The sequence below is a fragment of the Echeneis naucrates genome, chromosome 3 (genome assembly GCF_900963305.1).
Source record: "Echeneis naucrates chromosome 3, fEcheNa1.1, whole genome shotgun sequence".
NCBI classification, from domain to species: domain Eukaryota; kingdom Metazoa; phylum Chordata; class Actinopteri; order Carangiformes; family Echeneidae; genus Echeneis; species Echeneis naucrates.
Genome location: NC_042513.1, coordinates 18,447,652 through 18,475,269, shown reverse-complemented (window position 1 = coordinate 18,475,269; position 27,618 = coordinate 18,447,652). Strand labels below are relative to the sequence as shown.

The 27,618-nt window shown below is 41.6% G+C and overlaps 1 long non-coding RNA gene across 2 annotated transcripts; it reads left to right on the top strand.

The window, feature by feature from the left end:
• The first annotated feature begins 168 nt into the window (after nt 1-168).
• Nucleotides 169-27,618, top strand: LOC115041351 (uncharacterized). 2 transcript variants are annotated; one of them, XR_003840602.1, is made up of 5 exons: nt 169-602; nt 785-869; nt 17,113-17,189; nt 24,544-24,632; nt 27,314-27,618. It is a non-coding gene; the product is annotated as an uncharacterized LOC115041351 (long non-coding RNA). The 2 variants fall into 2 exon arrangements; XR_003840601.1 differs by lacking the exons at nt 24,544-24,632; nt 27,314-27,618 and adding an exon at nt 17,902-20,039.

Here is a 27,618-nt window from a genome sequence, read left to right as displayed (position 1 = left end):
CTGAGGGCAAGTCACTCAGTCAGTGTGTGCACAAACACGCTTGTGTATGCGTCTGTGCGCATGCCCCGCGCGCGCGCGCACTCTTGCATGTGCGTGCTCGAGTGTGTGTGTGTGTGTGTGTGTGTGTGTGTGCGTGTCTGTGCGTGAATCGATGAGATACGTGCTTGATTGGGTCTCCCTTGTTGTAATAATGTACATGAGGAAGAGGAGGAGGAGGAGGAGGAGGAAGAGGAGGAGGTGACGGGCTCAGGCTGCTCCCATGCATGCGGGCTTCGCCGGAGCGCACGGATCAGCCGAGCCGAGCTCTGGCCGCCACTGCCAAACACTTTCTTGGCCGCCGAAGGTACTTTTCTTCTCTCCCCCCCCCTCTTTTTTCGTGTGTTGCTTTCTTTACGTGGCCTGAGCTATTTAAATCAACCACGCAGCGAATCAGATGTGTCTCCCCACACTGCGCTCCGCACTCCTTCCTGCGCCTCAAAGTGACCGGGGGAAGCGCAAAAAAATAATAATAATTAAAAAAAAAATCCACCTGCAAGCTATGTCCCTTCTTTATTTGGCGCTGGATGGAATAAAGTACTTTTTTCTTTCTTTTTCTCTCACAGGTAAGCTTGACATGTGTAAGTTATTCAGATGTGTTCTTGGTGATGCTCCACTTTTCTCTGACAGTGAAGGAATAAAAGTTTTGTTTTTGTTTTTGTTTTTTTGTTTTTTTGTTTTTTTGGCTTCAGCTGAATTGGCAAAGTACATAAATTAAAATCAGAATATGTTATCCTGTGTTTTCCAGGCGATCCTCGGCTTCCCGAAGGGGAAAAACAAAAGGATAAAAGGTGCTCGGAGAGGAAATGGAAGAACAAGGGAGGGCACTAAGGGTGAGTTGCCAAAGGCTTGTCTTCCTCTCTTTCTCCTCCTGTTTTCCTCTGCGCCAGATGTGGTGCTGCTGCGCCTCGTCTCGCCTCTCACGGTAGTCAAAAAAATAAATAAATAAATAAATTTTAGAAAGCCGGAGAAACAGCTTTTTCGCGTCGGTTCCGTCGAGGGAGTCGGATCTCCTCCGCGTTTCTCCGCTTTGCCGGTGCGATCCGGGAAGTCTGTTGGTTTCCCCTCCCCTCCTCCGTTCACCGGGGCTCGGTGGGGGACCGGGATTGATGATTTTGGTGACTCTCCGCCGTTCGAGGATGTTTTCGCCCTAATCTCGCCGAGACTGTGTGCGCCGCTCCACCACTGCATGCCGTTAGATCCGCCCAAGCATCTGTCCGTCTTTCCATTGGCGCATCCATCAGTGTCACACACACACAACCACACACACACACACACAAACACACGCACACAGCTGCCGTGTTCACATTCCTTGCGATGCTACAACCCCCCCCCCCCCCCCTTCCTCTTTTTTCCCTCCCACCACACAGTGTACAGTCAAACACAACACTCGTGCGCGTCCGTGGGCGGCGGAGAGCTTTCCTGACAGAGTCTCACTTCTCAGGAGCTCATCAGTGCCGTTTGACATCACCACCTAATAACAGCCTCTCTTTTTGTTTTTCAGCTTCTTTTTCCTTGATTCACTTTGTTAAATATTTTAAAGAAGGAGATAAAACCAAACGACTTCTCTCAGTTCTCTGACTCTTCTCACTTTTATTTTCTTGGATGAAAACATTTTTAAAAATTCCATACAATACAAGTCTCAGCTGGGGGTGGGGGGTAAGACTATTTCAGTGAAATTATTAAAAAAAATAAAGGATATGGCACAGGTATGTTTAATATAAGCGGCGCTGAGGTTAGTTGGGGGGGCAGGTTCTGCATTTTGGTCACCAGCAAATCATGTCATAGCTTCTTTTAATGCTGAATTGAAAGTGACGAAGTTGCTCTTCAGTCTCTAAACGCCGAGTACAGATTTAAAAAAAATAAAATAAAATGTTTCGAACTGAATTAGTCTAAAATCATAAACCTGTCACACTTGCATCAGAATGCCACTTTCACTTTCATGAAACGTCACTCAGGCTGAATTATATTTTCAATCAATCTTTATATTTTTTACCTTTATTTAAAATTATTTTCATTTGGAGACATCAGGTTTATCTTTGCTCTTCTCTTCTCTGGCTGCATGTGTGTGAATGGGGCTCATCCAATTCAATTCATGCATAGACGATATAGACGCACAGACACGACCCACAACGCCTACTGTAGAGGACAATGTCTGGAAGTAGAGTGTGTGTGTGTGTGTGTGTGTGTGTGAAGGGGTATTTTCAGGTGCTGCCAACAATTGCCAAACTTTCCAATACGAATGTTTTGCCACAGAAAAGAAAAAAAAAAGTGCTTTTCTCCTGAGGGGTCAAACGACTTTAGTGGTAAACATAGGAAAATAAGAGAAATAACAACAATGGTGATCACAATAACAGGAAAAAACTTCGACGTTGTTGTGTTCCAGATGGAACCGGAGAAAATGAATCCAGCGTGCGCCTTTTTCTGGGCCACATTTTTCGCTTTTAGCTCGACTTTTAACGGGAGTATTTGAGGCTTAGCCCCTCGACGTCTGAAATATAATCACTATGTCAAAGTGGGACCTGAGACTCGTGCATAAGCGTGACTTATGGAAAAAGCAGCGTGAATGTGATACACACAAAAAAAAAAAACTCAAAAGGGACCAGAGTTTTACGCTTAAATTCTTTTCATTTTCAAGACTATGGCTCCTCTTATTTTCAAATTAGAATCATCATTTATCTACATATAATGTGTGTGTGTGTGTGTGTGTGTGTGTACAGAAACAAAGTGATTATGTTCGAGTGAAAAGAGAAGCGTTTTTTATTATACAAAGAGAGTTTATGTACGTGCACGCGCGCACGTGTGTGTCTGCGAGAGACAGAGAGAACAGCACTCACGTAAAAAAAGGAGACTCACATTGATCTTTCATCTGTGACTCATGATGTTAAAAAAGCTCCCATAAAACTTTCCCAAACATTTTGTGAAATTCTTGTGAAAACGGCGGATTTGAAGCTGTTCTCCTAAAAAAATGAAATAAAAAAAAAAAAGCTGCATTTCATCTCGTGAGCTGTGTGTTATTTAAGAATCGTTTTCTTTTTAAAACTCCTAATATAACCCAATTGCTAGTTTGTATCAAACCGTCAGGAATCGAAATGTGCAGTTTTGGGAAACCAGCGGACTGATTGTGTGTCAGATGCTGCAGGTTACTCCAGCTCTCTCAGAAGTGAATTATATATTTTTGAACTTTGTCTTCATGGTTAGATCAAAACTTGCGAATATGTTTTTGATGCGATTCCTGTTTTCCGCATATGTATAGATATATATTCATATATAAATATATATAAAATACACAAGCAGCTTTATGAATGTGCCGCACATTAAAACCCCAGAATGACCAAATAAAAAACATCAGTTTCTTGTGTAGTACATTACCGTCAAAGGGCCTTGTAGGGTGAAAATCACGGCACGTCTTCAGACTGTCACTTCTATTAAAACTAAAGATGGATTGAGGAGATTTACTTCCTCCGTCATAAAACGACTTGGTTCACGCAGCGAAGTCAATCTGTGGTGGCACGTGAGGCTCTGCCGGGGCGACGGACTCACGCACTGGGGGACGTTTTGACAGCCGCGTGCGTGGCTCGTGTTTTTGGTGCGTTCGCCTCAGACCCCCGAAACGAAGAGACTGGAAGGAACAACCCGAATATTGATCCCCGCCGGCGGTTAAAGGACTGGTCTCACTAGTCCTTTAATTTCACGCCACCGGCGTGAAATGCGCGCGCACATTTCGGTCCAGGTTCCTGCTGGTTTTTGCGGGGTGCAGTTACCGTGTGGTGCTGTGCGCGTGCGCGTGGAGCCTGTGTTTCGCTCTTCGGGTCGGTATTTTGCGTGGTGTTCCCTCGACGTCCCCGCGTGTGTGTGACGGTGTGTGCGTGCGTGTGTGTGTGTGTGTGTGTGTGTGTGTGTGTGTGTGTGCGTGTGTGTCTTGCCTCCCCTGTCTCCTGCAGCCGCTGCCTTTACGCACGTGTCGGTCCTCCAAAAGCTTCCTGGCGCGGACACACTGCAAAAACACGGCCCGGAACGGATTTGGGCGCGCGCTTTGAAGGGAGCGAGTCCAGACTGGCTTCGGTTATTTTGTTCTTGTTGCTTTTTTTTTTTTGTTGTTGTTGTTGTTTTAGCAAACAGCAGAGTAAAGTCGAAATCCACAGCATCAACAGCACAGACAAAAAGCGCACAGACGCACGGTTTAATGCCCTTTTTCTTTTTAAGAGTTCTTAAAGAACAACATGAACTTTATCAAACGAAATTTATCACACGAAAAAAAAAGCATCCTTTTAGGTTTCATTCACACTCTTTCTTGCCAGAGTTATAATCAGTAAATGCGAGTTTTAAAGTTGACCTCCCTTCTTCCGCTCACTGCGGGGACTTTGTCACAGTCCGGATTAGGCTTTAGTCAATTTCTGCCCCCTCCTCAACACGCAAATAGATGCGCTGTGTTCAGCCGAAACAGGCGGGGGGGTGGGGGGGTTAACGCACAACCACTGTGATTTATCTCTGAGCTCCACCACTCTACACCATCCGTGATTTACCCCCCCCCCCCCCTCCGTCTTCTTCTTCTTCCTGATGATCACTTTGGCATGGACAGGCGGAGTGGCGCACCGGCTTCACGGCACGCTGGTTTCTAGTAGAGTGGATAAAGAGCCAGAGGGAGGGACAGTTGGCAGAGCAGCCTGAAACACCGCAGGAAAATGAAAAAAGGAAAGGAAGAAAGAAATGGTGTGATACACTACAGAGTATGTCTCCCTCGACGCAGAGCAGCAGCGCAGCCCCTGGATCCTTCTGCCCGCTCTCAGACTCTCAGTGTGGATCCCGGGGCAGAAAGTGGGGCAATGACCGATTGATACGCGAAAGATGAAGAAATAGTACGTTAGGCATCAAATTAGAGTGCACGTAGAGATTCAGCAGGAGCCTGAAGTAGTGATATTCTTTTAAAATCATCCCCTCTTTTATCTTAAAACACTTGAAAACCCCTTTAAATCTCTTAGTGCAAGAATCACACACTTACTAAAGAAGACCCTTCTACTGCTGGAACAAGAAGTCCTTGAGGGGGGGTGGAGGGGGGGATTACAACCATTTCATTTTTCTGATAGACAATTGAAAAGGAAGGGCCCACGAGCCTGCTCCAAACTGTTTGTTTAGTTTTACATGTAAAATTTTTCTTTTCTTTTCTTTCTTTCTTTTTTTTTTTGACCCTGTTTTTGATTTTCTTCATCTCAGCCTTAGGCCATGCCTGTGGCTGTTAGCCAAACCCTCCTACCTAGCCCATCTCAATTTGAGACAGACTGTTTTACTATATCGTGTTGAGGCCTTTGCTGACGTCTGAATGACCTCCAAAGGCTAACGCTGAAAAAGAAAAGAATAGACGTTTATTTGCATGGAGAGAGAGTAGCGTGAAAAAGGAGGCCAGGGTTAGACTCTCCTCAAATAACCTTAAAAGTTACAAACTTTCAACAGAACCAAGATGAGCATTGACACGAGAAGCTGAAAAAAGATGGAGTGGATGTTCACTCTCTCTCTCCCTCTCTTTCTCTCTCGGTCCCTCCCACAGTAACCCTCCCTAGTGTCCTCCCTCCCTCCTGCCTTGTTGGGTGTGCGGAGCTAGCAGGGTTTAGAGGGCAAGTGCTGACCAGCCCTCTTTCTTTCTCTGTCTGCTGTTACTAGGTCACCACACACACACACACACACACACACACACACACGTAACACAGACATGCACACACCTCTCCTTGCGGTCAGTGTTGCCACCAGGGAGAGGGGTAATTTAAGCCCTCCTTGATGTAGCCTATTCATCACTGTCCCGTGGCCGGCGCTTCAAAATTAAAGTCTGATCTACAAAGTTAGAGTGAAATGAGATAAAAATTGGCAGAGGTCACCGGGGGCCAGGCCAGTCACAGCACAAAGCTCTGACCAGCTGTGGTGCTGCTTTTCTTTATTTCTTTTTTTTTTTTTTTGTCGCCTTTCCCTCTCTCTTTGTGAAGTTGCTGGTAGTGAATTTTATTTATTCATTTATCTTTTTGTTAAAATCAAGTCAGTTTAAGCCAGAGAGAGAACATTGTGTGAACTTTTAAGGATCTCCAGTCATCTTAACTGATGCCTCATGGCCTGAAGCAATATGGAACTATTACCAATACAACTAAATCACATATTATGAAATGGAACATCTGACAATTCTGTGATAAAAACAAAAAAATAAGAATCAACCCCGGAAGGTTCAAACAGACAGTCTGAAAATGATGGGATTGTTCTCAGTTATGGTCATAAGAATGATATTAAAACACCCAGTCTGGCCTTAATTATGGCCTTAATTTCATTGAATCCTGTGAGCAAAACTACAAAATAAAATACCAGGAAAAGGCAGGTTTTAGACCTTGGGAAACTAAAGTCTAATGATGCTTTTATTTAAAATAGCTTTACCTTATGTCACCCCCCCCCCCACACACACACACTGTAAAAGCAAAAACAACAATAATAGTAATAGTTAAAAGACTAAACATAAATTTCAACATACATATATTTTTTAAAAATAGAACAGTCCGATTTTGTTATAAAATCATATTAAAAAAAGCTGACTGAAGTTTTGATCATCTGCGCTTTTGATACAAATTGGGCTTTTACATTTGATGGCCAAAATATAGTTGCAATGTCATTACATTCTGTTAGGAAACGGGGCTTCAAAGTGCTGTGAACGTCGGAAAGTCTGTCTACAGTCAGGTGACCCAAACAGAAGTACTGCGTCATTTTTAGAAGCCGATCACAAGCATTTCAAATAATATTTTACAAGGAATTCTTAATAAATGAGCAGATCTAGCTAATGAAAAAGGCTAAGTTTGTTGAGCTGTTGCAGCCTCTTTTTTTTTTTTCTTCTTCTTCTTCTCTCTATTTTGTTGCCCGAGGTCTCCAGCGCCGCAAACAGACCATCAGGTTTAAAAATGCAGTAAAATGTCAGAAACTTTTACCTCCTTCAGCTGGATTATTAGATGCAGGTGTATGGGACATGGAAGAAATTAATATATTACAAGGTGATTACATATCTTAGGAAAGTTTTTTTCTTCCTGATTTCCAAGCACAAATTTACAATTTATGGATTACAACTTGACTGGATGGATTGATGGTTATGTCATTTAATGTAGGATGAGGGGTGGAAACCCTGTTAAAGAAAAAGCAAGGTGGGGAATTTTCATGTGAAAATCCTTATAAAGGCACATTTTACATGTATCTGAAGCATCTGAAGAAGAACACGCTGAATTAATTTTTCGCTCTCATTGCGAGTGTTAAGTGGGAATCAGTGTGTTTTCAGTTGTATCACAAATCATAAACTGAGTAAATTCACAGACAGATATTTTTAGAAGGAGTAGGTATTTCTGAGGAAATGTTTGTGTCGAATGTCTGATGCAAGTCAGATGAGTTCTACTGTTTATTATCAGTGTACAGTGTGATGGCGCACTGCTGAGTGAGTCACTGCTTCCTCCTCACTCCATGCATGTGTGTGTGTGTGTGTGTGTGTGTGTGTGTGTGTGCGGAAACCACGCTGACAGCTGCAGCTCATTACAGGCACTATTACTGATGGAGACTGTTGGGGGAAATTCCTTCTTCCAGAGAGCAAACCACCCTGTTTACCACACACACACACACACACACACACACACAGGTCTTGCTTATTCATAAACTAGAGCTTCAACATCTGTAAATGGAACAAAAACAAAAAAAAAAAAGAAAAAGAAAAAGAAAAAGAAGGATAGGAACACTCAGGAAATATTTCCTCCTGATTGAAAAATGAAGATAAAGAGGTGAAACTGGTTTCTATCAAAGGGGGTGAAATGTGTCAACATCCTCTCAGGTGCTTCAGAATGAAAGTCAAACCTCACCTCTTCACAAAATGCACTCCATTACAAGAAGCACCATAGATGTGTAAGCCCGTTAACACAGATGCGGACACGTACGCACAGCCAAGGGGTAAGCAAACTTGAGATGAGATCACCGAAGCACTCTAAGCTTTGGTATATTGGCAAACAAACACACACACACTCACGCAGACACAGCAACAGCGTACACAGTGTCCAGTGATGTTAATGAGAGGGCTGAAAGCCAGACACACATGTGCTAGAGTCATTATGGAAGATTTCATAGCTACACTTCAGGCCACCACACTCCATTACTGTACTTCATTGGTTACACTGCTTGAAAATAGCGGTTTCTTAAAGTCAGGTTTAAGGACCACCAGGGCTTCTCTGACAGCCCCGGGGAATTTTCCTTTAAATAATAATAAAAGTAAAAAAAGACCAGTTAACTGTTTTTCTTGATGTTATTTATTTCAAGCGCTATGCTAAAAGAAAACAGGAATCAGCCTTTATTAACTTACACAGACTCTGACCGCACAAGAAATATACACAACCTCTAACTGCACCCATTTAATGTATCCATGCAAAATTAGGACAGAACACTATTCTTTTCTTCAGTTTTTTTATTTTTAATTTTTTTATTACTGTTCTGGTCTGGTGGCTGTAAGAGCAGCAGAAGTAAAAGGTGTCTTTTACACAGACAGCTGAACCAATGCAAGTCACTTGATCCAGCATCGCAAAAAAACAAAGCACAACAATACACAAATGATAGCTTGCTCAAAGAGTCAGATGTTCTTCGGTTTCATATTCACTGTAAAGCGCTCACTCACTCATCTCCTACCACTTAACTGTTTGTGGGTCACGGGGGGTGAGGGTTAGGGTTAGCCTAACCCTCACACTGGGCCAGGGTGGGGTACACCCTGGACAGGTCAGCAGCCCATCGCAGGGCCAACACACCGAGACAGACAGAGACCAACAACCACTCACACTCACACTCAGACCTATGGACAATTTAGAGTCACCAATTACCAATTATCCTGAACATGCATGTCTTTAGATGGAAACCGGAGTATCCGGAGGAAACCCACACAAGTATGGAAGAACGGGAGAAAGGCCCCAGGCCTGTAACTGAACCACGACCTTCTTATTGTGTGGCAACAACACTGACCACTATGCTGCCGTGCTGCCCCCATTGTAAAGCAATCCAATAAAAAAAGCTATAGGTTACTTAATCTCTGAATAACACTCGACCCCAAACCTTTTGGTTCCTAATGTGACCTCCTTTTTTTCAAGTGTTAAATACGTACAGTTCATTTAAAATTAGAGAATTCTTGGGAAGGCTCTTGGTTTTTAGAAAATGTTACTCAAACTGACAATTACTGAATGTGTTGGCAGGATATAGTATAAAACATAGCACCAATATTTATTGCAATAAAAATACTTGCAACATAGTCTTAACTAGACTTTGGCTAATCAGAAGTTTTCTTCTTCTTCTTTTTTTTGGACAATGACAGCAAAAATTTGAATCAAACAAAAGCCTCTTTCCCTCTAATTCGAGAGACTTTAAATTCAATTCAAATAAAGTAGGCAAAGAGAGGGAGCTTTTTCTCAGGCTGATTGCCATTTTTGACACATCGTTGGATCACAGATAAGAATGGCAGAAAATACACCTTCTTTATTATTTTACCACCAAAGATGAATTATCTCTTAAATTATATTGTTATATTCACATTCACTGTCATTGGTTTTTCCAAAGTCTTTCTTTGGTCCCTGCTATCACACTGGTGAAAAACATCTTTCAAACAGATGGAGTCTTCAATAAATCCTGGAAATGAAACATAACTAAACTTTACATTAATTTGATGGAGTTAAAGTCATCGATAAAATGTAGTTTTCATTTAATTTTCATTTGAAATTCATCAGCGGCTTTTACAAGGGCTACAGCATGGCGCTAAATGAGAGTATCATCAGCATAAAGACAACAACAACGGAACTAGTGTTCATTTTTTCAGGACTGCAACTATAAGACTAAGGCCGTGTTAATCAAAAAGTAATTAAATAAGGAAATAAAAGTCTGTCTGGAGAGATTTATTATAAGCACATTCTGTCATAACCTAATAATGCCATGCTCTGTCTCAATCTTTTCATGAAGGGAGGAGGAGAGATAGAGAGATGGTCCACTCCATGCTGTGATGTATCTGTTGCATTAATCAGCCTCTTAAATTGGAACGGGCTGCTTTTATTAATTATGTTCAGCGTGAAGATGATGGGGCCTCTCCCAACCATCCCTCCCTCCTCCTTTAGAGACACCAATCACTTTCAGGAAGATAGAAAGACAGGATGGAGCGAGAACATCATTACAAGCAAAAGAGAAAAGGGGACAATGCAACAGGGAATACAAGCGTATGATGCACAAAAAAAAAACGAAGAACTGAATAAAAGTCAAAGCTTACGGATGGCTGCGTGATGGATGTTTAAGTATTATTGGCATCTTTGACATTAAAACATAAACACAAAACCTAAAACCTACCCAATCCTATTCCTGCCGAGAGACACTCTATTTGTAGTGTAAGAAAACGTTTAATGTCATTATTGCCCTCCCATTAATGCATTTTTTCCCCAAATATTTTTTTAAAGCTCTACCAAGATGCCTGTGTTCAAACTCTTAATGATTTCTCAAAATCTTTTCTATTTTCTCGCTACAAGCAGCTTTCGTCAGCCCAGTGTTTTTTGTTTGTTTGTTTTTTTAACATTTATTTTATTTTCTCTTGTGAGTTCTGCCAACTTGCAGGTCACTGAGACCGCTGTAAAAATAAAATAATGACTAGTATAATGAAACCCTTTTAAAAGGCATTCTTGGTTGTTTTGCTAAACTCATCTATTTGAATAAGAGGATTTTACATTTTAAATCTAATCATGTTGAACGTAACAGACTGTGGGCAGATGCTGGTGAAACTTTTGGGGGGTGGGAGGTGGGGGCTTGTAAATAATTCAAAGTAATTGGAAAAGTTTCTTTAATGTTTTGAAACTGTCTCAAATTTCATATTTGCGAACATTTACATGAACTTCCAGTTTCAGTTCAAACTATTCAAAGTTGCAACGGAGAAATTGTGATTTGAGTCTAGGCTGGAGATGTGTAATCGTTATCACGCACCAACACTAAAAGTGTTGTGTCTCTATGCTCAGGTCTGAACCTCTATATACATCTGAATTATAAGTTGTATGTGAGTGGTGCACCTTTCAGGCCATGATGATGTACTGCACACTAACACAATGTGCTGCTGTTGACTGTAATTGAAGTAATTTGTGCTTAGCTTTGAATTCAGAAGGTTTGCACTTCACCTGCTTTGGTTATTGTGCTGATGCTTTGTGTATTTCATACAGTAAACACAAATTTGCCACTTCACAAACGCACTGTATCATGAAAGCACAAGAAATTAGAAATGACTCGAGGAAGATAAAAATACTTGCAGCAATATGCAAAAAAATGACTAACACAGACAGGCGGCGAAAGTCGAAACTATAAAACACACGTCAGTCGTAATTTTTTATTTATTTATTTATTTTTAATTCTGCAGGCACACAGGCTAACAGGAGCTGAGACTGCTGCCTGGCTTGCCTGAGATGTAGTGCACAGCCACAGGAAGCACAGTGGGTCAAAGTTTAACAAGAGGGGTGGGAGCTTTGGTGGCTGTTTACAGTGTGAACTTTCGGTTATAGCATAGGTTATTCATGCTTGCTTCCTCTTTGAAATGAATATGTAAATAACCAACCAGGTTATTGTCTACCTGTTATACCTTTGACTTGTCATCTGACTTCATTCCCAGTGGCTGTAGCTCACACCTGCATGCCATGCATGGCCAAAAACTGAATACTATCAAGAAAATCGAACTCAATACTCCCTTTACAATTACAATTCACATCAATAATGTTAAGTTACTGAGGTTGTAATGCATCAGGTGTAGCATTAACAATCCCCAGTTTTAGCTCCTCTGACTTATGACCTCTCGCAGCATCACTATAATGCAGTGTATACAAAAAAGGGTGATCCACTAGGTTACGGAAATGCTCAGCAGTCTAAAAGTATATACTTTAAGATGTGTAGAGTGTGCGGGAAGTTCCATTCACTTCCACAGCGTTGCGGCCTGACTGAAGCCAGCTAAATGTAAAGAGAGACAGATGAATTTAAGTGTGGTCAAGAGATAGAAAGAGAGTGAGATCGTAAAGAGAGACTAAATCTGAATACATTGGCGATAAGAAGACATGCGGAGTGTGTATGTGTGTATCTATACAGTATATGTGTGTATGTGCATGGCACCTGAAGAACGATTAGCAATATTATGGTGTACTTCTGGGAACTAAAAGCACCAGACAAACCAGAAACAATGCGGTACCCCTCTGAAGCCCCTACACCAAAACGAAAGATTGTTCGTCGCCTGACGTGTCCACAAGGGAACATGTTGGGGAGAGGAGCGTAAAGCATGGCTCCCCTTTTCATAGCTAACTACACCAAACATCTAATGAACATGGGCGTCAAACCCACAGATGCTAAGCTGGCAGCAGTCAAGCTAGCCAGTTACTGATGTGTAATTTGATTTAAAAAAAAAAAAATAAATTCTGCTTGATCCAACAACTTACTTCTGGTTTATTAGCAACAAAAAGTCAACACGTTTCAGCAATATCTGGTATGTTATCCGAAATGCTTGCTGAAAGAACGGATGCGGTGCTTGCTGTTGCTAACAAGCAATGACCTCACATTAGAATTGCTGACGCGTGACGATGGTGAATGTAGGCTTGTCTCGAAATTATAATTGTTTTGCACACCAAAATTTTCCGTGATGAGCGCAATGGTGGCTGGTTGAAGAGGAGCGGCCCTCGGTCGAGGGTGAAGCACGGGAGGAAATGGAGGCTGAGGATGGGGAGTTGGGTTTTTTTTTTTAATGATGCTGTAGGCAGTAAGAGAATGTATATGTTTATTTCTAAATCGGGATTATTTGTCCTGATGTTTTCAAATAAAACCTTCATGACAATCAAGCCACTGCATTTATTATCTTTACAAGCAGCACGCAGCGCAGGAACATATGTAGTTACCATTTAGGTTTATACACGTATAAATGGGCATTCGATGCATGTGTGCCAATAGTTTTGTGGAGTCTTGCTTCCAAACGTAGGTGAGCAGTGAATGGCAGAGGCTGTGCATGTGGCATCAAATGGGTGCTACAGCAATCTTTTTCTGTTTGCCAGTGATTGTCCTTTAGAGAGAATATCACTATATATCTGACAGTAATTACCACATTTCAAAGACACCCACATTACTGTCAAATACCTACAGCTGGATTTTATGCACTGACAAACATAACAGTCTACAATCTCATACCTACTGAGGAGGGCAACTGTTATTTCTCTTTTTTGTTAACTTTTTTTATTGGCTAGGAATAGGAGTAAGCCTCTGTTGTTTAGCATTTAGCATTTAGGGTGCTTGCTCTCCTTTCACATGCTTCTGTAACAGCTTCTGGTTGGCTGGGCCAGGGACACACGATTGACCACATGTTGACCGGGATGATCAGGACTCATGGTTCCTGTTCATGGTGCCCCCTTAGTATCGAACAACCTCCGCAGGATTCCAAAATAATTTTCACTAATGGCAGAAATTACCTTAACTGTTATGATGGCATGTGAATAAATACATACGCAATGTGCATGTAACAAACAAAGGAGGTATAAACAATAGCGCTGCGCGCATACAAATGCTGTCCAACTTCAACGCAGACACCAGTGATATGAACACACATAATGTACCAGGTACGTCTAAACATAGCTAAATAGTCTTCAAGCCAAGGCTTATAGTGTAGCAAATATGATGCTAACACATGAGGTATCTACCACAATAGCTAGCTAAGATGGCTATTGTCTATAGTGGCGATAATACAGTATACATATACCTTACTCTTGCTTTAGAAGCATGTCTAGAATTGAGGGTGCCAGGTCCAAGAACAATCCAATAATTTCATTAGGGCTGAATTCAGTGATAGGATGGGGTCATTACAACCACGCAACTGTCAAAACCATTTTCGTTTTGTGGCCATGGCCATGGCGTTCGATTTATTGGTAGTTGTTGGGATGTGGAAAGAACTCAAAATAACAAAAAATATAATACGTTTCCTCCCATCACCAAACCGAAACAAGCAAAGACATAAAGATTCTTAACTGAATGGCCTCGTGAGTATGGTTTTTCATATTTGTCAAACGTGGAGGTGTTTGCAGTCACCTATGGGAGATGTCTACCTTCATCATCAAAATACCGAATAAGGGAAGACCATCCTCCCTGTAAATTTCCAAGGAAATCTATGAGCGGAAGCATTTTTCCGTGTGAGCGTCTCTATAAAAGAGTAACAGGAAATAGGGACGTCATATCTGAGTAAATCCGAACTAATGTATATATCTCACATTTGCAAGTAACAACGCAAATATTTTTTATTTAAAATGAGCATAAGTATTTCAATTATTTGAGCTTTTTGTATGTCTGTGTAGGCATGCTTTCACTCTCCACACACACACACACACACACTCTTGTTGACCTCACGTTCAACCAACATCCATAAGCTCTATGTGCACAGTAAATAGGATACTGTATTAAATGTGTGCACCCTGGGGTGCATTGGCCACAGGTGCCCCTGGGCTTTGTGAAGATGTGAGCTGACTTGACATTCATGTTAGACCCACGTCTGCTCCACGCCTGCCTGAATTAGTGCCTCAATGCCGGGCTCAAGCGGCCAGCAGACTGCTTCACCTCGAGGGAGGGTCAATATGCTCAAATGATTTTCCACTTCTGCAGAGAGTGAGTTTTCTTAGCTTTAGGATATTCAGTGACACAGTGGATTGTTTACTGCTGTGATTTTCTTGACGCCTCTCCTGCACCTCAGATGCTGAGATGTGGATTTTCGTCAGTGCTAGTGATGAATGATGGTTGAGGAAATAAGAAGCAGCGTCCTCAACAGCGAACAGATGCTGACCAGCAGATCAACATCCACAGACATCTGAAGTTTGGGACTCTGAACAGTCTTCCAAAGTGCGCGTGTGTGTGTTTGTGCGTGTGAGTGTGTGTAATCCAAAGGAGTTTGTGAAGGCTTTCTCTCTGTAGTGTCAACCTCCCAGAGAGAGGATCAAGTGCTAAGCTGGGGACTCAGGGACTCAGGGACTCACTGTGTGTGTGTGTGTGTGTGTCTCCAATCGCCCACACTTGTGGTCTTAGGGATTGAGAAAGTGATGTATCCTTTTATCTGTTACTGTGGATGACCACAGGCCTGACCAGAGCTGGCCCTGCAAAGCTAAATCCACACACTCAAAGGCTGGATCAGTGTGTGTGTGTGTGTCCACGTGTCTCCATGTGTGTGTTTGGATATTCAAAGGTGCTTCAGAGAGCAGGTCTTTTCCCCTTAGGGGGAAGCAGAGAGTTGAAAGGTCAAACACACATGTGGGGGGTCAGTGAGCAGCCTGGCAAGCGGAACAGAAACCTTATAGAAACAGAAACACAAGGATCAGTTACTGTGTGTGTTTTTTGTTGTGTATTTGTGTGTGTTTGTGTCTCACATGTTGTATGTAGTAATAGTGCATCATTTAATATTAACGTCTCAGCTTGTTTGTTTGTTTGTTTTTTTCCTTAGATGTAATTAACCTGAACAGAACTTTAGGAAAGATGAAGAGCTCATACTGTGACATCTTTATCGGGAACATCTGTGCACCTGCTTATTCATGCAATTTTTGTTGTTGGTGCAAGACAGGCGGGTCGCAGCATTTCTTAAACAGTTGATCTCTTGGGGTCTCCACACAACTGTCTCTTGAGATTTTTTTATTTTTTTTTTTAAACACAGGACAGTGTCGTAATACAAAAATAAATAAATAAATAAAAATATGCAATGAGAACACTTCCTGCTAAAGGAAATTCCTTGTTAATGAGAATGGTCGGACTGGTTTTCACCTTCGGGGAGGCTACAGTAACTCAGACAACCACTCCTTACAGCTGTGGTGAGGTGGATGGCCAACAACAGAGACCGCATCGGGTTCCACTCCTGTCAGCCAAAATCAGAAATCTAGTCTGTATTATTCCAAAGAGCAATAACTGTTAATTAAATCATTAATAACCATTTATTTTATTAAATGAATCTATGATCTCAGTTTCTAGTTTTCAGTCTTCGATAAAAAATGATGCAAATTTTTTCAATGATGGGGGCACTTGGAGGAAAATAGACCACAAAGCAGCGATTGGCTGAGGGGGTGTGGCTACGTGAAAGCCTGTAGATAGATAGACAATCAGGACAGAGTGCAGAGCAGGTCGGATGGTCGCTGCTGGGGTCAAAGCACCGTGGGCGTGGCAAAGGCTGTCACATACTGTGCCATTCAATAACACCGATGACACCCTTATTTTTCTCTGATGTAGAGAATGATTGCATTATCTTGTTTTCCACTACTATGAAGAAAAATCTTCGATCAGATATTTACATGTAACTTTTGTTTTTGCTTCATTGAAGATTTGGATGGGGTAACTTTGGAGGGATTGGAAACATTGGGGCTCGCCATGCTTGCCAGTTTCATGGGATGTGATTCTGTTGGTGGCAGCATAAGTAATTATCACAGTATTATGCTTTTCCTCACCTGGTAAATATTTTTCTTGTTCTGAGCAAAAATATAAATATAAAAGTGATATCCCTGTTACAGACTTACAGCAGTCTAATATTAATGCCAACGTCCTCTTCCACCACTAGCGCAGGCTGTATAAATAAGGTATTGTTTTAGTTATTGTAACCAAGTGAATACTACAGCGGGAATACTCTACATCCTGTCTTATCTTTTCTGGATTTATGAATCTCAGTGCGCTTAACATGTTCGGCTGCACGGCAGCGACAGAAGCATGACTTTCATTTACACTTTGGATGAGGCCACTCTCTGTTCAGGAATATAATAATGTAAAATCGATGGGATTTTACCACTCAGGATGTATTATACAGAGGTTTATAGCGTCACAGTGGGAGGTGCATGTCGGTATGGCTTCCTTACAACGCAGTGAGAAATGTGTTAAAAGCCAAACCGTGTTTGTTGTTGTTGTGTTTTTTTTTTCCCACAGCTGAGCACTAAACTACACAAGTAGGTGTTACTGTGAGGACGAACGCTCGACTTAGATTGGTGCCTGGTTGGTAACATCTCATCTCCTGCTCGCTCTTCTTCTTTGTCTTTTTTTTTGCAGGTTGGTGCAGAGATTTGCCAGATCTTTCACTGCCCACCGCCAGGACACCCCAACGGAACAAAAAAAAATCTGCCTGGGTATGAGAGACCACATTCATACACACACACACACACACACACATAGGTGCAAAGAAACAGTCAGCTGTTAAGAGGAGCGAGCACATCACTCTTTTGCAAAGTAGAGCTTCACTCATCTCTCTTTCCATCTCCTCTCATCTGTTCATGTCACTCCTCACTACTTCACTTTCATATTAACCTTCAGCTAGTCTCTCTCTCACTCGTTCTCGCTCTCTTTCACACACACACACACACACACCTACCTCTTCACATCAGCCATCAGTTTGTCCGACATACACATAAATGTACAACTTCACATTCACCAACCCCTTTGCATCATCACATGTCAGCAGATCACCCAAGAGTCACTCATACAAACCAACACAGACACGCACACACACACAGACACACACACATAGACACAAACAGAATGCATCACACATCAGTTATATCTTTTAGGCTGAAAGAGAGAGGGGTTTGTTGGCAGCGGGGGGGGGGGGGGGGGGGGGGGGGGGGGGGGGGGGGGGGGAAGAGGGAGAAGAGGAAGTACACAGGAAGTACATTAGTTATCACTCCCATGTCCTCTCTCCCTTTTCACGTCTTATCACCACCCGACGTCTCAGGCCCCAGCCAAGCTGCTTCTCCTTCTCTTCCCACCCCTTTCCTTTTCTCTTTCTGCCTCTCCCTTTCTCACACACACAGCTCTAAAAATGACTTCCGTGCTCCACTTTAGTGTCTGGCTCTGGAAACTAGATGACACTTGGCAAGCCACAGAAGCCGCAAGACAACTGGATGAAATATTTAAATGAAAGACGGCAGGGGTAGAAGTGGTGAAGAAAGGATGGGGGGGAGACTAAGGACAGAGGACGGGGGAAGGAGAGTGACGATACTCAGATGGTGAGCAGAGTGTGAGGGATTTCTTGGCAAAGTCAGGGATGTGTGACAAGAAGTGCAGATGAATGAGCCTTTACGTGCAAAGCAGCCTGAAGAGAAAAATTCAGATATTTTCTGTGATCATGGAATCATAAGGAAGTCCCAGGACATATCAAATTGCACATCTTCCATCCACATCAGCTGCTTATTGGGCATCAAATCTAAGCATGCATACTTTTTTTTTGTTTGTTTTCTTTTTAATTGTCATTGTTTGTTTTTTTTACTTTAAAAAGAAGTTCGATCTGACTTTTGTAAACATGTATGGCTAACAAATGCTCATGTTACTATGGCAATATGCTCAGTGACAGAGCTAAAATGCACATTTAGCTGGTTTAATTTGTGCTACATTCATGGTCTTAAGTTAGGTTACAATAACAATCTCAGACATAAAATATTTGTAAGTAATGCTTCACAAAATAATGCAATTCTAATAATGATGCACCAAAATGCAAATTTTTCCTCTGGGGATTAAGGCGATATATGCATGTAATTTTATATAAATATTAAAATTTTAATCAAGGTTGGTCACAAGCATGATTGTAGCATGGCTAAGAAAACGCAACACAGAGCTTGTTTCCACAATTCGCAATTCTATCTCCAGAATCATCATATAACTGGACTGATAACAATTTTAAATAAAGTGAGAGTATTTTTCTTTTATACTGTTTCAAATTGGTGAAAAGCAAATTGTTACACATACCAATACCTTAATTTTACTACTATGTCAACACATGACAACCTTAAAGCCAAACTTTTAATAGCAGGGTTCTTGCCCTCTTGCCACGCATCTTCTGCAGCATATGCAAAATGATGATTCAGAGCTCAGACACAGACAGTCATGACCTGATCCTGCCCAGGCAGAATAAAGAAGCAAATGTAAAGAGCCCAAAAAAAGAGAGGCAGTAACGGTGGCAGAAAATGTACAGCCTTGCATCAGTAATCAATTCCTGTCTAATTTATTTAATTTGAAAATTAGCACTAGTTGTGTATGTAAAAATATGGTATTTTCTATCATGTTACCGATTGATTGTTAATAATGAAAACAAAATAAGACTAATTCAATCATTGATTTCTTCTTTTCTGTAGTAGACTGGATAATAACTCCAAACAGAAAATTAGTTCCTCAGAATTAGAGGCTTACGCTGTGGAACATTCTGGCTTTAAATATTATGCGACGATGTAATATTATTGATCCTGAGTGCCATTTTTCAAACGTAAAACTCCAGCGCTAATAATTCAGGCCTTCTTTTTTGAGACGTTGTTTAAAACTAGGATTTCAAAGAGAGCCCCAATATTTTCATTCCAGTTTGATTCTATCTCAAATGAAAGAAGGAAATGTGTGTGTGTGTGTGTGTGTGTGTGTGTGTGTGTGTGGTTCAATTGCTGTATAAGCTTTCTTTAATTATCTTCCTAACCAGTCATGTGTGCAGAGCTGCATGCTGGTTGTGCAAAAGCTTACTTAAGGTGCATGCATATGTTTGCCACTGTGTGGATGTGCGTGTGTGTGCCAGTGTGTAGGCCTTTATGCATATTCTGTATATACATACATTATTATATTGAACTGAACATCTGCATCATGTGTGCATTGGTTGGTGTTTTCTGGATAATTCATGCCTTTTTATGCTGCGTTACCGACTTGTGCAGCCCCATCGCTGTTCCAAGTCCTGCAAAGAAACTCATTCTTGCTTATTACAAAGCTGGAGATCAGGCCTGTGTGTCAGAGATGTGAAGCAACTCACTAGGAATGAAAAGCAACAAGATAAAGTGTACTGTGTCCTGTAGTGTTTCAATCAACTGAAAAAAAAAAAAGGAAATTCAATAAAAATTAAGATTTGATATGAAAAGTGTGTGATATCCTTTGTATTCCACATTCATCCCCGCATAAAATACTACACTGGCTGCAAACCTTTCAATGGTTTCAGGAAATGCTCCCACTTTTTGTGACCACAAACACATCCTGCATCATACACTGATGAAGGTTAAGGTTTTCATAAATTGTAAAAAGAACAGAAAACAAGACAAATGTATATCCCATGGTTGCATCATGAGAAATCAGAGCTTTTAGACCAGCCTTAGGTCGGAGAGAGCAGAGTGAATGACACATGCGGAAGCAAACCGGAGAAAGGGGGGAAAAAAAAAAAAAAGTGGCAGCGTGCATATGTTTTGCATTCATGCCATTTTCTGGTATTGTAGCAAAAAGAGAGAGTGCGGGGGAAAAAAAAAAAAAAAAAGGTTATTCATTACTCTCCCGAACAGATTATGTATGTTGTAATGAAAATGCTAACGTATTACCATCCAGTAGTTCAGAGTAAAGTATTACTTCAAATAAACATTCTGTTTCCCAGTGCTAGGGGTTTTTGAATAAATGGAACAGAAGAGGAACAGAGGGGTTTTCTGCTGTGCTGATTGGGTGCAGATGTGAGCTCCAGTCTGGGTTTGGTTAAAGTCCCGCTGCCAGGAATATTCCCTAGAATTCAATAAATAGAGCTGTTAGGAGCGAGGCATTTCCTTGTCACCATGTCAGGGCTTCGGAGCGGATGTTTCACGCTGGGTGTTTTCACTGTGTCTGTAGCGTATTCAGTGTTTAACTTACACACCCAGCTCAATTTAAAACGGCGTAAGCGGAGACCGGAAAAACTCCAGATTAAATAATGAAATTTAGACTTGGATTCGTAGATGCGTGTATTATAAAGACAGCCATGGGTAGTGTGGCATGTAAAACTGTTCCAGTGAAATAACTTCAGACCACAGGCCATCGCACACAGTCGACACTGCAGGTCACCAATCATTGTATTTTCTATGTATTTAACCCCTATTAGACAACATCAAGGCTTTCCCATTTTTTCAACCCTTTGTGTTTCTCCTTGTGGGGTTAAGTTTTTAAAGATGTCACCAAGTGTCCGGATATTCAGAAACAGCGCTTCAGCTAATATATGTCTCTCAAATAAAACTCTGCTCTTTCTAATAAAAGAAACAAAAACCTGACGTAGCATTTTCCCTTATTTTTGTGGTTAAAAACAGCCTAAGCAATAATAACCAAGGAAAAGCTGAACACAGAAAGTTCCACATATGCACTTACGTTGTTCTAGAGGTGATTTGAAGTTTCTAGCTTTATCTGATAAGTTCTGCTTCTTCTTTTGAGCAGTAATGATTAAAGAAAAGGTTCCAAAGCCTGTAATGCTCTAAATATCAAATTGCTCAGATGCCTCTGTCTTTATTCCGTCATTACAGTAATCTCAGACCAACCTCACTCCCCTGACATCAGAAAACACAGTAGATTTAAAATCTCTACCAACAGCTGACAGCTAGGCCTCTGAATGAGACGTTGATGGGCTGTGACATCATCAGCCGGAGCCGAGATTTTTACTTTGCATCAAATGACACTGTACTGCGTCTGGTCATCTACACCGAAATTAATCTTACACACTATATTTAACGTTGGTTGTGGTGTTTTCATTTATAAACAAGTGGTCAAAATTCATGGTGTCCTGTTTAAATAAGTTCAGATAAAGCGGTGTTTAAAGAACATGAGACGAAACCTATAATTGCTGAAAATATTTTTCCTTTGAGTTCGCACACTGAGAAATTCAAGCCGACCTATTGAACCAACTGAATAATCAGTCTGTGCTACAGTATATACGTGAGAATCACATGGGGGGGGGGGGGGGGGGGGGGGTGGATAAAATGTGCAGAGAAAATAATCCACTGCACGTTTGGTGGCCAGTAGGAGTATTTAGGGGTGACTTCATCACTTCCTCATCTCCTCCATTTCTCCACACAGCTCCCTTTTCTCTCACTCGTCCTCCCCCGCCCTCTTTTCCTTCTCCTCCCCTGTGCCCATCTTGCGAGGTGATCAAATCATCGTATGGAGAAATCCTGGTGATCCAGGAGGGCCGGGCAGAAAGGTCACGGAGAGAGTCCGTAAAATGGATGAAGCCTAATGATTAGCTCAACCTTTGCCTAATCAATAACCATTTATCCAACAATATCACCGGCAGCCATAGCCCCATTTGCCATTAACCTCATTGGTGAGGAGAGAGGCAGTATTGTTTCCTCTGGCAGCTTTATGGCACTCAGATGAGTGGTAGAGCCCTGGAAGGAAGCTTAAGGTTGGATCTTGATGGCTCAGATCCTATTAAGGGACTGCAGGTATTTTAGCGTAGGAGTGTCATATAATTACCTCTCTGAATGATTGACTGTGACACTGGCCATCGTGTTGAAATGGCCAGAATACAACAGCCTTTTATATGAAAGGATATGATGACAAAAGAGTGTCTGACATTCGAAGGATGTGCTATTTATGAGATTATATTAAAAACATGAAATTCGAAAATGTGTAATTTGACTCCTTTGATGGAGTTCAAAGAAGGAAAAGGGATGTTTTTGTCTAATTTAGCTTTAACGTTAAAACATGTTTCTGCGACGTGGAGACTATTTCTCCACGCACTCTCTCTCTCTGTCTCACACACACACACACACACACACACATATGCTGCAGCAGCAGCAGCAGCAGCGTCTGTCTCCTCTGTGTCTTTCCATGATGCCATCTTCATCATAACCTCTCCCTCTTTATTGCCTTTAATGACTCCCCCTCTCCTTTCATTAATTCTTTATCGATTCTTCCTGACGTTGCCTGAATTATTTTCCAATTACAGCAAATAAAAGAAAAGGGAAATCTATTGCAAATACATGCCTGCGTACGTGTGAGTGTGTATAAGTGTGTGTGTGTGTGTGTGTGTGGAGTGATGTACCTACACCAACGTTACATTAAACGCAGACATACAGAAGATACATAAAACACTGGGTACTTTTGTAGGAACGCTTCTGTTTTGCTGAATGTAGCATTTATTTATTTATTTGTGTTCAAACACACCCACACACGTGCACACACACACACACACACACACACACAGAATGTGAATGTGACGGCAGAAAGAGTGGTAAAGGTCATATGAAGCTAATGGCTGCAGTATCTTACATGGAATAGGCTCAGACACTTTGGACAGGTTTGTGTGTGTGTCAGAGAGGAGTAGACCTGGAACGTGAGAGGAAAACAACGCGTCACGCACACGCACACACACAAACGTTAAGTGTTTGTGCAGCAACAGAAACTACAGAATCTTTTAATATGCTGTTTTGAGGGTGTGAATGATGATGATCCCGATACCAGATAGATTCAGTTGTGCAGTCGGCCACTGAGGTCCATCAGATGGCTCTGCTTAATACCCACAGGTCATTAATTACAACAATTATTCACCCTCATATCGCAGACACATATCGACTCTTGTTTTTACGCCTCGGCCTGGCCTGTCTGATGATGCACCGAAAAGGCTCAATGGGAAAATAAAGTAAGCGCATTAGGCGTGTGTGTGTGTTTGTGGCTGTGTGTGTTTTGTGAGGTGAGTGTGTTGAGAATGGAAATAGATTTTTACCTGCATGGGGGAACCTTGAGTTGTTTATTTCATACTGTACAGCGCGCTGGCCCCTCTGTTGCCCAATTAGATTATATTACTTTGAGGCAGTGTCAGAGAAAGTGATGGTTAATGATGTAAAACATGATTTAGATGCCCCCGATTCAAATGCACAAAGCACAAATGTGCATGTGAAGGTTTTTTCGCTATCAGACACATTACTCTCATGACTTGGAAACGAATGGCGGGAGGAAATTAAGTTAACTTCCATTACACACTTACCTGAGAAGTGTTGTTGTTTTTCTGCTGCTTCCTCTGTTTGCACAAATGAGAGCCATGTGTTATCTGCTTTGTGTTCACATCTTATGTGCAAAAGCAGCAGGTATGACCTGATTCCTCCAGAGTGCGGCCATGCTTTTATTTAGAGTGTATGTTCACCGCCATGCATGCCTGTGCATTGTGTATATATATATATATATATATATATATATATACATATATATGTGTCCATGTGTGTGTTTCTGTGTGTGTCCTGACCTCTCCTGCCCTCTCGCTCCCATCCCTCCTTTGAGAGTGTGTGTAATATATAGAGCTCTAATTGTCAGGTCTGGCCCCGACATTCCTCGCCTCAACCAGCCTACCAACACTGTGTCACTTTAACAACCGCAAATTATCACCGCCATGGAGATCTCGGTTTCACAGTGGCTCTATGAGAATATAGATACTTTTCCTTCAATAAATTACCTCCTCCAACCACCAGCACTACCAACACACACACACGCACGCACACACACACACACACACACACACTATTCACTACCTGTCCACCACCCTGTCCCTCCTTCTCCTCCTCCCCACTCACAGTCTCCACTATTTTGACTGACATTTTTACCACAACATTACTGTGTCTGCCTCAACACGGGGTGGGAGTCATCACTGCACCAAACGATGCTAAAGTATCCGGCTAAAAGGAGACGAGATGAATCTCAGCTCCCTCTTTGTCATTTGACCGGGGTTATTGATTCTCACAGGACTGAGCTGGATCGGCGTGGGTTTCCCATAAAGTCGTCGGGGGTGGCTGGGAGCGCAGAGGACGGAGCATAAAGAGGACGATGATACAGTACGTATGCATGTTCAGTGACTGAATGTTTGCATCTGGTCTTCCTTAATCTATCTTTGGCCACAGTCTGCTTCATATCCTTTCATTTAGCTGGAGTGTATTCAAAGAGGATGTGTTTTATGTTGTGCATTTATTCCTTTTCCGAGATTGTGACATAACATTTTCTGCTGAGGCAATAAAATTTGAGGTGAAATCAAACCACATTTTTTCCCCCCTTCAATCCCAGCCATCCACCATAACGAGACAGATATCCTAAATTTCTCATTACAGCCCCCCCCCGCTCCTTTTTAAGGTTTACAGTACAAATGGTGAACAAAGTCATTATCAAACTGGGGCCCATTAAATCCCAGTCTGCCATGTGGTTCATTTTTATATCAGTGCTAAACAAAAATAATTCCAACCACCCAATCGGATGCAGGCCTAAATACTTCAGCATGGCCTTTGCGAAGCGAAGCAGTCATCTTCTCCAGCAGATGGGATGCCACGTAAGTGTTTCAGTCTGTCTTTATAGAAGTCCAGGCCAGCTCCGCTACAGGCGCAGCCAGGACCGGGGGTTCAGCTTAATGAAAGGCAGATTGAAAAAGGCTCTTGATTGATTTCCTACATCTTGATTTGATATCCTGAATTAATTACTTGAACTTGAATAATATATAAAGGAAAAATAAATGTAAAACACTCGGGCGAAACAAGGAGAGGGGTTCAGTGTCGCTGCAGTGACTGTTGCAGATACCATGTCCCTCGGCCAAAACCTTAATTCCCTGTTGCTGTGCAGGAACACTGTGTGTGCGAGTGTGTCACGTGTGTGGTGGTACACACAGCTGTGCTACATGTGTAAGACGCGGTGTAGTTTTTGTCCGTACATATGCGGCTGGGGAAAGAAAATGAAGGTTTATGTAGTTTGCTGCTCACAGTACCAGTTCATTTATAATTTAGAATGAAGTTACAGCTCCATTAAAAAAAAAAAAAAACAATCTTAGATCCTCTGTTGTGATGAAACTAAATTTGGATGCAAAAATGCAGGTAAAAAATAAGACGTGTTCTCGTTGAAGTCCAAAATGCATTAGAAGAATGTTTTACGTGCTGTCATACCATTGTTTATATGAAGGAAATTAACGAACAGCGTTCCAATGCTAGCAAGGTAGGTGATCAGATGTCATAGGAAAAAAAAAAATAATCTAAATATATGAATTATTTTTGAATCAACTATGGATCGAATAGCTGTGCCTAATGTCAACATTGTTGGCCAAGGGTCTGACAGAGTTATCACTCAACTGGAGCAGCTTTTTAAAGTCTTTTGACTCGTTGAAGTGATTTTATCACTTTATAATATGACAACTTGCTCTGATATTTAATAGAGAGCTGAAGGGAGAGTGAGTACTGACCTTCTGTTTGTCAGAGTGAACGGAAATATGATTTCAGATGAATGATGATGATGTTCTGTTTTCTAATGTGTTTTCCTTTCTAACTACTTTCAGAGGTGTTGATTAGTCACAGTTGTAATACACTCTCAAGTTAACGCCTCACCAGCGGTAGCTCAAAGTTCAGTTCACACAAAATTCAAAAACAATTTTTAATTTGAACTTTTTTCACAGTCCAAATACTGAAAACTGAAGTTCATGTTCATGCTCATTCCTTCTGTGTTTTTAAATCCTTTTTTAGAAGAACCTCCTTCGAGCTCATTACAGTCATTACCACTTGATGTAGAATTGTGTAAACATGTGTATATATGTATGTGTTTCTCAAAAAATTTGGCAAATTAGATTTCTTTTTTTGTTGTTGTTTTTTTTTTCACTATCTTGGTTTTGGGAAACCAGAAGAAGCCATTTTGGGAGAAGAAGTTGGAGCTAATGAGGAGTGAGCGCTGAATCTGAGCTCCTCTGCACGTCATCCCTGTTGGGGCGCACAGTCTGTCACAGTCCGCCCCCTAATGCTTAGTCTACGTTTGATACATTTACCTGTAAATCATTTCAAAATGAATGAATAAATCAGGTTGCATTGACGACGACTTGAAACGAAGCACCATAGCCTCACTGTGAAAATGTTTACAGAGTAAATAAATTAAGTTAGCAGTAGGGCAATAGGACTTCAATACAATCGGACTTCTTCAACCAAAGGTGTCGCCCCATGATGGAATTCCATCTTATGCAGGTTTAACCCTAACCTCACATTACAGACCCAGAGTGAACGCCCACTTTCATACACAGTGCAGCCATAAAATGCATTTGTTCTTCTTTTTCCTTCTTTCTTCTAATGTCTTTTGGCTGTTTTTAAATGACTTCTTGATGCAGTACTGCAGCCCGCTGATTATCTCGCTTATTAGTTGCGATGTTTTAGCATAGTGATGCACAAACAACAAATCTGTTAGCGTCACTTTGGTTTCTAAAACGTTGACACCATTCGAAGGTTTGTCACATTTAATTTACAATCAGAAACATACAAAGACACTCAAGAAAGAATTTGACTTGGGTTGACTGGAATGCACATATGTGCGTGATACTCGACAGCAGTTGTCTTATTAATGAAATGAGAAATTTCATTTCCAACACCAATAAAATATTACAAAACTCCAGTATCATCGGCATATGGCTGATCCCCTGGCACAGGTGCCCAGGGCCCAGCTCATTCTGTTTTGGCATCAGAGGAAACATTAAACACTCTTACTGCTCATCTTCTCCTCTCAGCCACCAGAAGAAAGATGAAGGGAAGGTGAGAGATACTGAAGGAGGGAGGGATTCCATCAGCCGAGTTCAATTGGACGACTGCACCCCGCCGCCTTCCCCCACTGCCACCTATTTTGTTCTCCCTGTTTCGCAGCTGACACCCAGATTATCATAAAAGAAGACGACCGCCATGCAGGTGCTGATTTACAGGGAGCTTGAACCAATCAATCTGAAAAGTTAAGATTAACAGTAAAGGCTTCCAGCTCCCTCGCCTTTGTCCCTCTCACTGCCTCCTCCAAGCTTCACTCCTGTTCTGTTGTCTCAAT